This window comes from Tursiops truncatus, chromosome 14, assembly GCF_011762595.2.
Source record: "Tursiops truncatus isolate mTurTru1 chromosome 14, mTurTru1.mat.Y, whole genome shotgun sequence".
NCBI classification, from domain to species: domain Eukaryota; kingdom Metazoa; phylum Chordata; class Mammalia; order Artiodactyla; family Delphinidae; genus Tursiops; species Tursiops truncatus.
In genome coordinates this window covers 27,917,517-27,935,960 of record NC_047047.1, presented here as the reverse complement: position 1 = coordinate 27,935,960, position 18,444 = coordinate 27,917,517, and the positions used below count along the sequence as shown (strand labels likewise).

The following is an 18,444-nucleotide window of genomic DNA, read 5'->3' as shown; positions in this document are numbered from 1 at the left end:
ACAAAAAATTATAATATACACACAATTTGAAAAAGATTAGGAAGCCCTACTACAAACACAAATATTTACATTTAACATAGTTCCTTCTGAACTTTAACATGTTTTTAGAGTTTTACATACCTGTAATCATTTTGCTTACAAAATTTTCATTCTGCTTCTTTCATTTAACATTATATTATAAATATTTTGCAATGTTATTTGATATTCATAAAATTCATTTTAATAAATGCATAATAGTTCATTGAGCAACAGTATTATAGTTTATATAACCATTTACCTATTATACAATTAAGGTTGTTTTTAATTATTTGCTATTATAAGCTATATAGAAATAATTGTTTTGTCCTCAGAAAATATCCAGTTTCCCATTACCCCAGCACCAATGAGAAAAATCAGAGCAGCCTCCTTTCCATTTTATAAAGGTATCCAAGATATTAAGATGGTCAGATACAGCAGTAGCCAAGATGTTCTCACTGGTATCTCTGACTCTTAAACAGCATATCAGATATGGAGCGTTAAAGTTGTAGGATTTTATAGTCCTTTAAGCTCTAGATTCTCCTTATTTTCTACTTTATCTCATCACCAAATAAAGAATTAGAAGGATTAGTATTTGGACTCAAACTTTCTTACTCTTTTATTTAATAATTATAAGAGCAGGAGATAACCCAGCGACCAATATCATTAAAGGGGCAAAGGACTACTGGCTGAATACTACCGGAAACAACGGCTATGGCTATTGCTAATAGTAGTTTTATGGGGGGAAAGTGCTAAGTAATAGCTCATACAAAGATACCTCTGTAGAAATATGAAACTCCTAAGGAATGTAAGTGATTAACTGAACTCACAACTCCAATACCACACTAATAATGAGCTAATTTTATTTCAAAGTACTCTATGCAGCTCAAATAGCCAAAATCTTAACCGCACAGAAAAAGGGAACAATTTCTCAATAGACAGAGAAATCATCAGTAAATCTGTAAATTTTGCTCCAAGAGAGGAAAAAAATACATGTCTACACTTATATATACACACGTACATATATGATATACATACATTCTCATTTATTCCTTGCAACAAATTCATACGCACAAACACACACACACACAGAAAACATGCTTAATATAGTACCTGGTACATGATATGTACTCAAAAGATAGTAGCTATTATCAAATATTGAGAGACAGTTTTATATGGTGGAGAAAGCATGACTCAGAGTAAAAAAACCTAAGATTTACCCCTACTAATGATTCATTTTCTGACCTTCCGCAACACCACTTTAGGTCTCAGTTTCCATATCTGTCCACAAGGAAAAATAATAACTATTCATACATCATAGAGGTTGTTTAAAAAACCAAATGAGACAATGAGAATATGCAAAAGAAGTTTGAATATAATAAAGTAATACACAAATGCAAGGCATTATAAAAATAATTAAAATTCTGTCACTTGAAGAACAATTACCTTCTTTATTTGGGTAAGCAAGAGAGAATATGGAAGGAAAAAGACCAATTTAGAATTTTAACCCAAACAAACCTTTGGTCCTTATCTCAGAATAATAGTTTATGACTTTTATTTTTAATAATTAAATGATTGCTTTTAATAATGTATATGATCCCAAAATGGTTTTTGATCCCCAGGTAGGAATTTACTTATTTTATAATTCAAAACAAGAACTCTACAAAAACTTACTGTGTACCATTTCATGGGAGATGCTGAACTGTACACAGAGATAGAGATGAATAAGACAAAGTCTCCATCTATCCAGAGTTCAGCCCTACATCTGGCAATCAATCTAGTAGGTAAGATGGTAAAATGGAAAAGTTTTAAATTCAAATAAATCAGTTTAAATCCTGACCCTGGCACCTATATGCTGTATCTCTTACAAAGTACATTACTTCCCTGAGTTCATGTTCTCATTACTAAAATGTAAAACTTATCTGATTGAGGCATTTTGAGTCTTCATTAACTGGATGACATATAACACATGTAAAGCATCTGGCACACATACATCTTAATTACCACCCTCCCATTTCTTGAAGTAAGCACACAAATGAAGGACACAACCCACCCAAGACCGAATTAGGCTAGTGCCGTAAAAGGAGTGCCACAGAAAAGGAAGATGTCACATCTGGTTAAGTGAACTGGAGAAGACTTCATGGAAGGTGTGGGATTTCAAATGAGTCTTGAAGGATGGGTAAGATTTCAACAGATACAGGTAAGGGGCAGAAGCAGTAAAAGTAGACAAAAGCACGAAAAAACACCAAGGGTAGAAAACAGTAGAGTGTGCTTGACAAACAGCAATACTTCAGTCTTGGGCTAATAGAAAACTGAGACAAAGACAAAAAGGTAGTGTGGGGGTCGTATTATGGAAAGTCTTGATGGTTACAGAGCAGATTTTGTACTTAATGGAAGTCACTGACAGTTTCTAAATAGCAGAATCATTTGGTTAGTCTTGAGATGGCAGCAGTTCACAGAATTAAATGGTGTGCCACCAGAAATGCCTGTTTTTAAAGGGTTTTAGACAGGAAAAATTTCAGGAACTTGTATGTAGAAAATAACTTTCCCTTAAAGATAAGTCATCAAGTAACTGCCCAGGAAGGATGACCAAGGACAGGTATCACTGTATTTTCAGACAAAGAAACTAAGGCAAAACAAGGTGGGTTAACAGAGATCTTGCCCCAGGTCATATAAATTAACATTAACAGCAGACAAAGAAAACTAACTCAAGATTCCCTCCTCTGGGTCTGTTACTTGAGACAGTATTTCCTCTCTCTCAAGCATTTCTGAAAGATAATTATCAGAATAACAAGGATAAGCTCTCAAAAGTATGTTCTTATGCTGAGCATGCAAAATGAGTGGCTATGCATGCAACTGTAAATTATACAATTGGAGCCTGATAAAATGCTTGTGTGCTTACCTCATCTGTTAATTCAAAGGATACAGCAACATTTTAGAAGTCTAACTGTGGAAACCTTATTATTACAATGATTTGTGGGTGCCTCATGAAAAGAGCTAAGCTACCCTGGTCACCAAAACTTCAAGGGGAAAATAGTTACAAATTTCAATAATTTTCCCCTAATCATTCACGGTCTAATAAAGTGTAATCTAGGATATCATCTCTCTCTCTCTCTCTCTCTCTCTCTCTCTCTCTCTCACACACACACACACACACACACACACACATTAACATACCCCTTTAGCTTTGTCGCTATTGTGGTGACAAAACATCCCTGAGAAGTAAGAAAAACCGGGGATTTCAAAATGTAAGAGAACGAGACAGTCTTTGCTGTTTTCTTTACAGTTCTTTCCATATCCCTATTTCCTATCATTCAATCCTCTTTGACAGAGAGTCACTATTGCTAGGGAATTTTTTAAATGAAAAGAAGTATTTATATTTATTAAAAGACAAATGACTCTGGTTCTTTCTCAGAAATAGCTAGCTCCTTCCTCTCTCATCTTTCGCTAATAATGTACAAGAGTGAATTTTAGACACAGCTCTGTTTTGCTAATACATTCTACTAAAATGAGGTTCCATGAAGAATTTATCTAGCATGCTGGGGAACATGAACATATATGCTGAGTCATCTAATTTGCTCCCTGAGGAAAACCAGAACAAGGGACAGTTTTAGAAATCATACTAATTTGATTCTAATGAATACAATAGTTGGTGAATATGACTACTTTTTGAACGTGTGGTTTCAGAAAGACATCTGTATATTAGACAAGACAAAAACATGGCAATTATGAAAGCCATATTGAGGATTCAGGGATGTGAATTACCTCTGACTTCAATTCTGAATGGTAAGTGGTAAGGTGATTATGAATGGTAGGATCAACTCAATCTACACTGAGAGGTTACTGTATAGTATTTAGGTAGCAATGGTAGCTTAGAATAAAAAAAAAAAAAAAAAAGGAAAAAACCCTCAACTAATTACTTACAATATAACCCTGTACCAAAGATCACATCACTATAGGTGGAAAAAGCATGTATTTGGAGTTAGACAAACATGAGTTTAACTCAGAGGACTACTTCTAAATTGCCTGGATGTTAAAGTAAGTATGGTATTGACATATGATAGCTCCTGTATATATAGGAACCACTGTATTATATGACATGTATGAACAGTAACACTTAGTATGAGGGTTGTTTTCATATTTTAAGAATAGAGAAATAAAAAAAACAAGAAATTTGAATATTAAGAATACCTATACAGGATGATTTTGACTTGCAGTATTGCATTTTTACCCTATGATACTCTAAAATCTTACTCACTCAAATAACTGTACAATGCTGGGGGAGACATAATGACCAAAATACTACTGCCCATTTTCCTTTCAAAATATGAAACACATCTAAAAAAATCTTTCATCAATAAAAGTGGTTTTTTTTAATATAAATTAATTATCAAAGACAAAATAATCTTGAGATAGAGAATAATGCTTCTAAACATCACCTTCTCCCAAGCCAGGATTATAAATATTTCATGACAGGAAAAAATACTTTTAACACAGATAAACAAAAGGGAAAAATTACAGACTAAAGATGAGTACAGTAAATCAGGGAGTATTTAATTCTAGATTTTTACTATATATAATGTAGATGAATAATGCTCCTATATGTATATTAATAAAAATGAGATCATATTGTTACAGTTCGGGGTTTTTTTTTTTTTTTTTAATTGTGGCCACGCCAAGTGGCTTGCAGGATCTTAGTTCCCTGACCAGGGATTGAAACCGGGCCCTGGCAGTGAAAGTGCTGAGTCCTAACAACTGGACAGCCAGGGAATTCCCTTTTTTATTTTCTTAGGTCCCAGGCTTCTCTATTTAAGAACAAGGTGATGGGAACTTCCCTGGTGGTCCACTGGTTGAGAATCCATCTTGCAGTGCAGGGGACGGTTTGATCCTTGGTCAGGGGACTAAGATCCCACCTGCCGCCGGGCAACTAAGCCCGAGTGCCACAACTACAGAGCCCATGCACTCTGGAGCCCGAGTGCCACAACTAAGACCCAATACAGCCAATAAATAAATAAATAAATATTAAAAAAAAAAAAGAACAAGGTGATGAGTGATGTGGGGATTAAAATCAAGAGCATCACTGAACTTCACTTTGCCTCCAACCAGTTTGAAAAGCAATCTGCTTTTCAAATTAAGAGATGAATAATATATTTTTAAATGAATAAATATCATCTAAATTAATTTAGTGAATGACTGACATCACATTATGTGAATATATAATACTTTATTTAGCTAATAAATCTGTTACTGGACTTTTAATTTATTCCCAAATCTTTACTATACAAAAGATAACACTATGATGAACATATTTATATCTGAATTTTATAATATACCTATGATTACTTCAGTTAGATTGCTATACATGTGATTGCAGGATAAAAGGTAAACAAATTTTAAAAGATGAGAGATATTGAAAAACTAACCACTAAGAAGACTATACCCATTTACACACCTACCAGAAATGTATCAGGAGAGCTATTCCCTGAAATATTAATCATAAATATTGAACGTTATCATTTTCTTATTTACTTTTGGCAAGTTTATAGGCAAAAATACACCACAAATTTATATATATCTTATTACTAGAATTACATGCTTTGTTCATGTTATCACTAGTCTTATTTTTCTTGTCTTCTGACTGCCTTAATACAACTTTTGTAAACTTTTTCATCAAGTTGTATCTTCTTATTAAATTTGAAAGAATGTGTGATTTTGTTATATATTATAGATATTAACCTTTGGGAATATTTATTGTAATTGTTTTTACTGATAATCTTACATTCTATTTTCTTAATTAATACCATTTAGGTGCATTAAACCTAACTGGTTAAAAATCATTTTTTATAGTCAAATTATTAACCTTTTCCTTAATGATTTCAGTCTTTGGTGTCATCCTTATGATGGTGAGTCACTTTCAGATTATAGAAATATTTGCTAATATTTTTATTGGTTTCCCCATAATTTCTTTCTTTTAAAAATATGAACACAAATTTGATCTAGAATTCATTTTGATATATGAGACAGAGTTAATATGCTTTTTACCCAAATGAGCAGATAGTATTGGTAACAGCAATTGCTAAATGCCATCTTTATCATATACTAAATTCTTACTTATACTTTGAAATATTTATAGATTTTGTATTTAACTATTCCTTTAATCTACCAGTCTATTCCAGTGTAAGAAGAATATTAAGTTATTTTGGTTCATAATAACCTTTCTATATTTGAAAAGACCACACTCATTAATTTTCTTTTTCATATTTTTTTGGCAAATATTTTCCAATTTTGTCTCTGAATGAACTGTAGAATTATTTTGTTAAGATAACCCACCACCATCAAATCCACTTGATATTCATTGCAGTTAGATTAATTTCAGAGAAACTCTGTACAATATGAAATATTCTCATCCTAGAACACATATATGTGTACATAATATGCATATATTTGTACATAATGAAGTATCTTTTAAATTACTCTGTGACATGTTTTTCACATTTGTGTTATACATTACTTGTTAAGTCTACTCACAGAGATCTTATATCTTATGCCTCAATAGCAAATAGGGCACTTTTAAGGCAATACTTATATGAGGGTTTGCTAACATAAGAGAAGCTGATTTGTTTTTTAAGTGTACCATGTAACCAAAAGTATTATTGGTCCTAATTATTTTTCAGTTGATTTTCTTGAGTTTTCTAACCACACAATAATAACCTATGAATAATGATAAGATACATGGCTCATTGTACTATTGGTAATTTATTCTTTTTTTTACCATAGTTATTTGATAAAACTTCTAAAGCAGTGGTGAGAACAATCTTCACCATTCTTCTGAAGTTGATGCAAATAAATGTTTTTAGTTTCCACTGCTAAGTCTATGGTGGCTGCTGAATTTCACATAGATGCTCTTTAACATGTTATTGAAATATTATATTGCTTGTATTTTAGTAACTTTTTTTAAAAATCAGAAATGCAGGCTGGATGTTATACAATGTCTTTTTAGAATATATAAAAGTGTTCATATACTTTATCTCCTTCACCTAGTACTGTGATATTATTAGATTGTTAAATATCAAACCATCCTTGCATTTCTAAACTAAATCCTACATCCTAATGCTAAATTACTTTCTTAAAATATTTTGGAATTGACTTGCTAAATTTGTTTTCATCCATAATTGTGAGATTGGTTTGTAAGTTTTGTCTTTTGTGCTACTTTCTCTGGCTTTGGTATCAAGATGAAGCTTGAGGAAATGACCTAGTTTTCTACAGGCCAATACTCCCACCCAAAACTAGAAAAGGTAGTAAAAAAAAAAAAAAGAGAAAACATATATTTAAAGACACCAGAAGGCTGGGAAGCAATGAAAACTAAAGGGAATAAAATTGCAAAGAAGGCAGACCTGTTAAAGGTGAGCTAAGGATCTGAAGCTGTCCCTGGAGGCATTTGGCAAACCTAGGAACAGAAACAGACTAAGAATCTGGGTTAGGTCCAGGCAGAGAGTAGCTACCAGGGTGAAAAAAAAAAAAATCACTGAATTTTTGTTGCTTCCATGGGGCTGAAGTGCCAGAATTAGAGATCTCAGAGCCAGCTTTCTCCTCAAGACATTTTCTGAATTCTAAAGCTACACAGCTGAGGAAAATAAAGGTCTAAGCCAAAATCTTTCAAAAGCAAAGTAAGATTTCCTGCAGTCTCACAGAGTTTGAGAAAAAAAGACTCACTAGTGGGAGGATTCATGAGAATCTCAGGTGGAAGCTTGAAAGCTCTTCAGGGAGTAATGAATTGATATTGACAGTCTCTAACCACATTTTTTCCTGTGGGCAATTGCTGACATGGGTAAGACTCCTATTCAAGATATTTGCCAAATTCTAAAATTGAAAAAAGCAGAAGGCTGAAGAGATAAGTTTATCTGAAAAGGAGAAATTTCCGTAGTCCTCTCAGTACTGAAGAGACAATAATGTGCCAGGCTCATATTAAAAACTCAGAAAACCCACATCCCAGCAACAAAGGTAAACCAGAAGAGACATTCAAGATGGCAGAAGAGTAAGAAGGAGATCACCTTCCTCCCCACAAATACATCAGAAATACATCTATATGTGGAACAACTCCTACGGAACACCTACTGAATGCTTGCAGAAGAACTCAGACAGCCCAAAAGGCAAGAAACTCCCCACGTACCTGGGTAGGGCAAAAGAAAAAAGAAAAAAAAGAGAAAAAAGAATAGGGACGGGACCTGCACCACTGGGAGGGAGCTGTGAAGGAGGAAAAGTTTCCATACACTAGGAAGCCCCTTCACTGGCAGAGACTAGGGTGGCGGAGGGGGAAGCTTCTGAGCCATGGAGGAGAGCTCAGCAACAGCGGTGCAGAGAGAAAAGCGGAGAGATTCCCACAAGGAGGATCCATGCTGACCAGCACTCACCAGCCCGAGAGGCTTGTCTACTCAGCTACCAGGGTGGGTGGGTGCTGGGAGCTGAGTCTCGGGCTTTGGAGGTCAGATCCCATGGAGAGGACTGGGGTTGGCTGTGTGAACACAGCCTGAAGGGGGATAGTCTGCCACAGCTAGCCGGGAGTGTGTCGGGGAAAAGGTCTGGAACTGCCGAACAGGCTAGAGACTTTTCCTTGCCACGTTATTTTGCGGTGCGTGAGCAGAGGGGATTAAGAGCACTGCCTAAACGAGCTCCAGAGACAGGCGTGAGCCGCACCTATCACCGTGGACACCAGAGACGGGCATGAGATGCTAAGGCTGCTGCTGCAGCCAGCAAGAAGCCTGTGTGCGAGCACAGGTCACTCTCCACACCTCCCCTCCTGGGAGCCTGTGCAGCCCACCACTGCCAGGGTCCCGTGATCCAGGGACAAATTTCCCGGTAGAACGCAAGGCGCACCTCAGGTTGGTGCAATGTCATGCCGGCCTCTGCCGCCACAGTCGTGCCCCACATTCTGTACCCCTCCCTCCCCATGGCCTGAGTGAGACAGAGCCCCCTAATCACCTGCTACTTTAACCCCGTCCTATCTGAGTGAAGAACAGATGCCCGCAGGCGACCTACACACAAAGGCGGGGCCGAATCCAAAGCTGAACCCCAGAGCAGTGCGGACAAAGAACAGAAAGGGAAATTTCTCCATGCAGCCTCAGGGGCAGCAAATTAAATCTCCACAATCAACTTGATGTACCCTGCATCTGTGGAATACCTGAAAACACAACGAATCATCCAAAATTGAGGTGGTGGACATTGGGAGCAACGATATATATATAAATTTTTTTCCTTTTTCTCTTTTTGTGAGTGTGTATGGGTATGCATCTGTGTGTGATTTTCTCTCTATAGCTTTGCTCCTACCATTTGTCATAGGGTTCTGTCTGTCCGTATTTTTTTTTTTCTCAAGTAAAGTTTTTAGCACTTGTTATCATTGGTGGATTTGTTTTTTGGTTTGGTTGCTCTCTTCATTCATTCTTTCTTTTTATTATTTGTAATAATTATTTTCCATTTTTTATTTTAATAACTCGATTTTATTTAATATTTTCTTTCTTTCTATTTTTCTCCCTTTTCTTTTGAACAATGTGGTTGACAGGGTCTTGGTGCTCCGACCGGGCATCAGGCCTGTGCCTCTGAGATGGGAGAGCCGAGTTCAGGACATTGGTCCACCAGAGACCTCCCAGCTCCACGTAATATCAAACGGTGAAAATCTCCCAGACATCCCAGTCTCAACGCCAAGACCCAGCTCCACTCAATCACCAGCAAGCTACAGTGCTGCACACCCCATGCCAAGAAACTAGCAAGACATAACACAACCCCACCCATTACCACAGAGGCTGCCTAAAATCATAATAAGGTCACAGACACCCAAAAACCACCACCAGATGTGGACTTCCCCACCAGAAAGACAAGATCCAGCCTCATTCACCAGAACACAGGAACTAGTCCCCTCCACCAGGAAGCCTACACAACCCACTGAACCAACCTTAGCCACTGGGGGCAGAAACCAAAACCAAGAGAACTACGAACCTGCAGCCTGCGAAAAGGAGATCCCAAACACAGTAAGTTAAGCAAAATAGGAAGACAGAGAAACACACAGAGGATGAAGGAGCAAGGTAAAAACCCACCATACCTAACAAATGAAGACGAAGTAGGCAGTCTACCTGAAAAAGAATTCAGAATAATGATAGTAAAGATGATCCAAAATCTTGGAAATAGAATACAGAAAATACAAGAAACGTTTAACAAGGACCTAGAAGAACTAGAGCACAAACAAACAATGATGAACAACACAATAAATGAAATTAAAAATTCTCTACAAGGAATCAATAGCAGAAAAACTGACGCAGAAGAACGGATAAGTGAACTGGAAGATGAAATAGTGGAAATAACTACTGCAGAGCAGAATAAAGAAAAAAGAATGAAAAGAATTGAGGACACTCTCAGAGACATCTGGGACACATTAAACGAAACAACATTTGGATTATAGGGGTCCCAGAAGATGAGGAGAAAAAGAAAGGGACTGAGAAAATATTTGAAGAGATTATATTTGAAAATTTCCCTAATATGGGAAAGGAAATAGTTAATCAAGGCCAGGAAGCACAGAGAGTCCCATACAGGATAAATCCAAGGAGAAACATTCGAAGACACATATTAAATAAACTATCAAAAATTAAATACAAAGAAAAAATATTAAAAGCAGCAAGGGAAAAGCAACAAATAACACACAATGGAATCCCCATAAGGTTAACAGCTAATCTTTCAGCAGAAACTCTGCAAGCCAGATGGGAGTGGCAGGACATATTTAAGGTGATGAAACAGAAAAACCTACAACCAAAATTACTCTACCCAGCAAGGATCTCATTCAGATTTGATGGAGAAATTAAAACCTTTACAGACAAGCAAAAACTAAGAGAATTCAGCACCACCAAACCAGCTTTACAACAAAAGCTAAAGGAACTTTTCTAGGCAGGAACAAAAGAGAAGGAAAAGACCTACCATAACAAACTCAAAACAATTAAGAAAATGGTAATAGGAACATACATATCGATAATTACCTTAAACTCAAATGGATTAAATGTGCCAACCAAAAGACACAGACTGGCTGAATGGATACAAAAACAAGAAGCGCATATATGCTGTCTACAAGAGAGCCACCTCAGACCTAGGGACACATACAGGCTGAAAGTGAGGGGATGGAAAAAGATATTCTATGCAAATGGAAATCAAAAGAAAGCTGGAGTAGCAATTCTCCTATCAGACAAAATAGACTTTATAACAATGACTATTACAAGAGACAAAGGAAACTACATAATGATCAAGGGATCAATCGACGAAGAAGAAATAACAATTGTAAATATTTATGCACCCAACATAGGAGCACCTCAATACGTAAGGGAAATGCTAACAACCATAAAAGGGGAAACTGACAGTAACACAATGATACTAGGGGAATTTAACACCTCACTTTCACCAATGGACAGATCATACAAAATGAAAATAAATAAGGAAACACAAGCTTTAAATGATTCATTAGACAAGATGGACTTCTTTGATATTTATAGGACATTCCATCCAAAAACAACAGAATATACTTCCTTCTAAAGTGCTCATGGAACATTCTCCAGGATAGATCATATCTTGGGTCACAAACCAAGCCTTGGTAAATTTAAGAAAAATGAATTCGTATCAAGTATCTTTTCTGACCACAACACTATGAGACTGGGTATCAATTACAGGAAAAAATCTGGAAAAGACACAAACACATGGAGGCTAAACAATACACTATTTAATAACCAAGAGATCACTGAAGAAATAAAAGAGGAAATCAAAAAATACCTAGAAACAAATGACAATGAAAATACGATGACCCAAAACCTATGGGATGCGGCAAAAGCAGTTCTAAGAGGGAAGTTTATAGCAATACAATCCTACCTTAAGAAACAAGAAACATCTCAAATAAACAACCTAACCTTACTCCTAAAGCAATTAGAGAAAGAACAAAAAACCCCCAACGTTAGCAGAAGGAACAAAATCATAAAGATCAGATCAGAAATAAATGAAAAAGAAATGAAGGAAACAATAGCAAAGATCAATAAAACTAAAAGCTGGTTCTTTGAGAAGATAAACAAAATTGATAAACCATAGCCAGCCTCATCAAGAACAAAAGGGAGAAGACTCAAATTAACAGAATTACAGTGAAAAAGAAGTAACAACTGACACTGAAGAAATACAAAGGATCATGAGAGATTACTATAAGCAGCTATATGCCAAGAAAATGGACAACCTGGAAGAAATGAACAAATTCTTAGAAAAGCACAACCTTTGGAGACTGAACCAGGAAGAAATAGAAAATATAAACAGACCAATCACAAGCACTGAAATTGAAACTGTGATTAAAAATCTTCTAACAAACAAAAGCCCAGGACCAGATGGCTTCACAGGTGAATTCTATCAAACATTTAGAGAAGAGATAACACCTATCCTTCTCAAATTCTTCCAAAATATAGCAGAGGGAGGAACACTCCCAAACTTATCCTATGAGGACACCATCACCGTGATACCAAAACCAGACAAAGATATCACAAGGAAAGAAAACTACAGGCCAATATCACTGATGAACATAGCTACAAAAATCTTCAACAAAATACTAGCAAACAAAATCCTACAGCACATGAAAAGGATCATACACCATGGTCAAGTGGGATTTATCCCAGGAATGCAAGGATTTTTCAATATATGCAAATCAATCAACGTGATACACCATATTAACAAACTGAAGAATAAAAACCATATGATCATCTCAATAGACGCAGAAAAAGGTTTCAACAAACTTCAACACCAATTTATGATAAGAACACTCCAGAAAGTAGGCATAGAGGGAACTTACCTCAACATAATAAAGGCCATATATGACAAACCCACAGCCAAATCATCCTCAATGGTGAAAAACTGAAACCATTTCCACTAAGATCAGGAAAAAGACAAGGTTGCCCACTCTCACCCCTATTATTCAACATTGTTTTGGAAGTTTTAGCCACAGCAATCAGAGAAGAAGAAGAAATAAAAGGAATCCAAATCGGAAAAGAAGAAGTAAAGCTCTCACTGTTTGCAGATGATGTGATACTATACACAGAGAATCCTAAAGATTCTACCAGAAAACCACTACAGTTAATCAATGAATTTGGTAAAGTAGTAGGATACAAAATAAATGCACAGAAATCTCTTGCATTCCAAATACTAATTATGAAAAATCTGAAAGTGAAATTAAGGAAACACTCTCGTTTACCACTGCAACAAAAAGAATAAAATACCGAGGAATACACCTACCTGAGGAGACAAAACACCTGTACTCAGCAAACTATAAAACACTGATGAAAGAAATTAAATATGATACAAACAGATGGAGAGATATACCATGTTCTTGGATTGGAAGAATCAACATTGTGAAAATGACTCTACTACCCAAAGCAATCTACAGATTCAGTGCAATTCCCATCAAACTACCACTGGCATTTTTCACAGAACTAGAACAAAAAATTTCACAATTTGTATGGAAACAAAAAGACCCCGAATAGCCAAAGCAATCTTGAGAAAGAAAAACGGAGCTGGAGGAATCAGGCTCCCTGACTTCAGACTATACTACAAAGCTACAGTAATCAAGACAGTATGGTACAAGCAAAAAAACAGAAATATAGATCAATGGAACAGGATAGAAAGCCCAGAGATAACCCCACACACATATGGTCACCTTATATTTGATACAGGGGGCAAGAAGATACAACAGAGAAAATACAGCCTCTTCAATAAGTAAGTGGTGCTGGGAAAACTGGACAGCTACATGTAAAAAAATGAAGTTAGAAAACTCCCTAACACCATACACAAAAAGAAACTCAAAATGGATTAAAGACCTAAATATAAGGCCAGAAACTATCAAACTCTTAGAGGAAAACATAGGCAGAACACTCTATGACATAAATCACAGCAAGATCCTTTTTGACCCACCTCCTAGAGAAATGGAAATAAAAAGAAACAAACGGGACCTAATGAAACTCAAAAGCTTTTTCACAGAAAAGGAAACCATAAATAAGACGAAAAGATAACCCTCAGAATGGGAGAAAATATTTGCAAATGGAGCAACTGACAAAGGATTAATCTCCAAAATTTACAAGCAGCTCATGCAGCTCAATATCAAAAAAACAACCCAATCCAAAAATGGGCAGAAGACCTAAATAGACATTTCTCCAAAGAAGATATACATATTCCCAACAAACACATGAAAGAATGCTCAACACCATTAATCATAAGAGAAATGCAAATCAAAACTACAATGAGGTATCACCTCACACCAGTCAGAATAGCCATCATCAAAAAGTCTACAAACAATAAATGCTGGAGAGGGTGTGGAGAAAAGGGAACCCTCTTGCACTGTTGGTGGGAATGTAAATTGATACAGCCACTATGGAGAACAGTATGGAGGCTCCTTAAAAAACTAAAAATAAAACTACCATATGACCCAGCAATCCAACTACTGGGCATATCCCTGGGAAAACCATAATTCAAAAAGAGTCATGAACCACAATGTTCATTGCAGCTCTATTTACAATAGCCAGGACATGGAAGCAACCTAAGTGTCCATCGACAGATGAATAGATAAAAAAGATATGGCACATATATACAATGGAATATAATTCAGCCATAAAAGGAAACGAAATTGAGTTATTTGTAGTGAGGTGGATGGACCTAGAGTCCATCATACAGAGTGAAGTAAGTCAGAAAGAGAAAAACAAATACCATATGGTAACACATATATATAGAATCTAAAAAAAAAAAAAAAAGGTCATGAAGAACCTAGGGGCAAGACAGGAATAAACACGCAGACCTACTAGACAATGGACTTGAAGACATGAGGAAGGGGATGGGGAAGCTGGGACAAAGTGAGAGAGTGGCATGGATATATATACACTACCAAATGTAAAGCTGATATCTAGTGGGAAGCAGCTGCATAGCACAGGGAGATCAGCTTGGTGCTTTGTGACCCCCTAGAGGGGTGGCATAGGGAGGGTGGGAGGGAGGGAGATGCAAGAGGGAAGAGATATGGGGATATATGTATATGTATAGCTGATTCACTTTGTTATACAGCAGAAACTAACACACCATTGTAAAGCAATTATACTCCAATAAAGATGTTAAAAAATTAAATTAAATTAAATTTTAAAAAGGTAAACTAAAGGTACATTACAACTGCAACCCAAGCTCAACCCTGATCAATCCATGATTGGATTAAGATGATAAGGCCCAAACCACAACCCACCCACTCATTCTAGCTACTTAGTAAGGGAAAGGATGAATTGATTCTGGTGGCTGTTGATATCATTTGGAACCTCTACATATTTTAAAGACAATGTCTAATATATACCAAAAAATGGTAGGAAGAGATAGGACCATATGACTGAAAACAACAGCAAAAAAACCGAAAAACCAAAACCTCAGAAACAAATCGAACCAATATGTAGGTGAACTACACATAGGCATTAATAAATGTCTTTAAAAGAACTGTAGAGGAGGATCAGGATAGTGGATTAAGAGGACATGGAGCTCACATTTCCCCATGAACTCATCAAAATACATCTACATGTTGAACAATTCTCACTGAAAACTAACTGGAAACTGGCAGAAGGAATCCGGTACAAACAAGGCTGTAAGAAAGATACACAGGTAGTCAGGCAGAATGGGAAGAACGTGACCGGGTTGGGCCCTGTGTTCCTGGGAGGTGACTCAGAGTAACAGGAAGAATACATGGGTGGACACCTGCCCTGGGGAGTGAGTGGTGAGAGCCACAGATTGGATGCCCAAGTCTGGGGTCCTGTGCAGGAGAGACAAGACTCCTTGGCTGGTTGGAGGACCACTGGGACTAACAGGGGAGTAGTGGGAAGCCTGAACACTGCTCATGAAGAGCACATGAGTGCTGGGTTGCCCTCAAGGCAGGGTGGAAAGAGTTCTGCTCTAGTGGCTGCCAGGTTTCCCACAACCGCCTCAGTGCGTGCCTCAGCCTGAGCTGAGCCAATGCACCAGTGCTGCTCACTCCATGTCACAGCAGGGCATTAAATCTGGGGTGGTCATGACCAGGGAGAAAACTCGATCTTGGGATGCAGAGACAACCTGGCCTTTGGGCGGAGCCTGGGTGGGATTGGGGTCATTGTTAATGCTTACTCAAGCAGAACATCACAAGCAGCCCAAACCTCTGATGGCAGCACTCGAACATAGCTCAACTCCTGATACTGAAAGTCCACATAGACAACAATAGCTCTATAGTGTGGTTCCACAACAGGGCAGGGGCAGCAGGGACGGGGGCAGTAACCAGCTGTGAGGGAAACAATTGTGGGAACCTATACAGGCAGTGTATCAGCGACAGCTTGAACCTCTGTCTGCAATCAACACAGGCCAAGAGACCCTATGGACCCAACTTACTTCAGCACTTCCCGCCACTTGGGCAAGGCTCTCGTGTGGAAAAAGGGGGAAGCACAAAGGGAACAGAGCTGGCCCAGGCCAGACCCTCAGGGCTTCTGCTCCAGGAATTTGGGATCAGACCCCACCCCTCATAGGGTGGTCATGGCCATTGAGCAGAGGGGAAGTCCCACTTCACACCTGGTGCCAGCTCTAGCTCCTCCATCTCTAGCCCCACTCCCTACCAAGCTGATAGCTACCAGCACATCCTGAGGAAAGATGTGACTTGTTTCCACACCAAATCCAGCTCTCCCACCAAAGGCACTGGGCACACATAGGGATGCTGCCACATAAGAACACCCCTTCAAGACCACAATAGGTAACTGTTTCACCTAAACTCATAGAAACAGAGAAAGTTAAGCAAAATGCAATGGCAGAAGAACTGTTCTCAATTGAAAGAGCAAGAAAAAACAGCTGAGAAAAAAATGAAACATAAATAAACGATTTACCTGAAGAAGAATTCAAACCATTGGTTATAAAAAATGTTAACTGAATTAGGGGAAAGAATCTATCTATACACTAATAACTTTAATAAGAAACTAGAAAGTATTTTAAAAGACCCAATCAGAAATGAAGAATTCAACAGCTGAAATTAAAAGCACACTAGGAGGAATGAATAGCAAACTAAGTGATACAGAAGAATGAGTAAGTGATCTGGTAGAATAATGTAAATCACCCAATCAGAACAGCAAAAGAAAAGAGCAAATTGTAAAAAATGAAAACATCTAGGAGTTCTCTGGTATATACTACTAAAGAAAATCAACAAAACCACAAGGGAAGAAACAAAGAGAAGAACTACATGAACAAGCAGAAAATAAGTGACAAAATGGCAATAAGTACATAACTATTAATAATTACTTTAAATATCAATGGACAAATGCTCCCTCAAAGGACACAGGGTGGCTGATTAAATGAAAAAACAAGACCCTTCTATATGTCGCCTAAGAAACTCACATACACAAAGAAGGTGAGGAAATGAAAAAAGATATTTTACGCAAATGGGAACAATAAGAAAGCCGGGGTAACAATACTCGCTTCAGACAAAATAGACTTTCAAACAAAGCTATCACAAAAGACAAAGAAGGGCATTATATGATGATAAAGGGATCAATACAAGACAAGGATATTACACTCAGTGTAATATTAGGGGCACCTAAATATATAAAGCAAATATTCACAGACATAGAGGGAGAAATTGATGACAATACCATAACAATAGGGAACTTTCATACCTCACTTACATCAATGAACATATGATCCAGACAGAAAATCAATCATATAACAGTGGTCTTAAATGACACACTTGAACAGTTAAACTTAAAAGATATCTACAGGACATTTCATCCAAAAACAGCAGAATACACATTCCTTTCAAGTGCACATGGAACATTCTCCAGGACAGATCACACACTGGGCCACAAAATAAGGCTGAACAAATTTAAGGAGATAGATATTAATATCAAGCATTTTCCCCCACTACAATGGTATAAAATTAGAACTCAATTACAGGAAGAAAAATGGGGAAAAGCATGAACATGTGGAGACTAAACAACATGCTACTAAAAAACCACCTGGTCAATGAAGAAATCAAAGAGGAAATCAGAAAATACGTTGAGACAAAGGAAAAAGGAAACACAACACTCCAAAATCTATGAGGTGCAGCAAAAGCAGTTCTAAGGGGGAAGTTTATAGCAATACAGGCCTTCCTCAAGAAATACGTAAAACCTCAAATAAAGTACCTAACCAACCACTTAAAGAAATTAGAAAAAGACAAAGGCCAAAGTCATCAGAAGGAAGGAAATAATAAAGATTAGAGAGGAAATAAATAAAATAAAGATCAAGAAACAACAGAAAAGAGGGAAAGAGGGAGGGGCAAGACAGCAGAAAGGGATTAAGAGATACAAAACTACTATGTATAAAATAGATAAGCAACAAGGATATATCATATAGCACATGGAATTA

General features: G+C 37.1%; 1 protein-coding gene across 13 annotated transcripts in view; it reads right to left on the bottom strand.

The window, feature by feature from the left end:
- Positions 1-18,444, bottom strand: part of EXOC6B (exocyst complex component 6B) — a 710,711-nt gene that overhangs the window by 258,528 nt on the left and 433,739 nt on the right. For 2 of the 13 annotated variants that reach the window (XR_012325650.1, XR_012325649.1), the window contains exon 20: positions 10,109-10,139. The exons of the other annotated variants lie outside the window; for them this stretch is intronic. The gene's annotated coding sequence lies outside the window, so the exon portion shown is untranslated. The remainder of the gene's footprint in view (positions 1-10,108; positions 10,140-18,444) is intronic. 13 annotated transcript variants of the gene reach the window in all.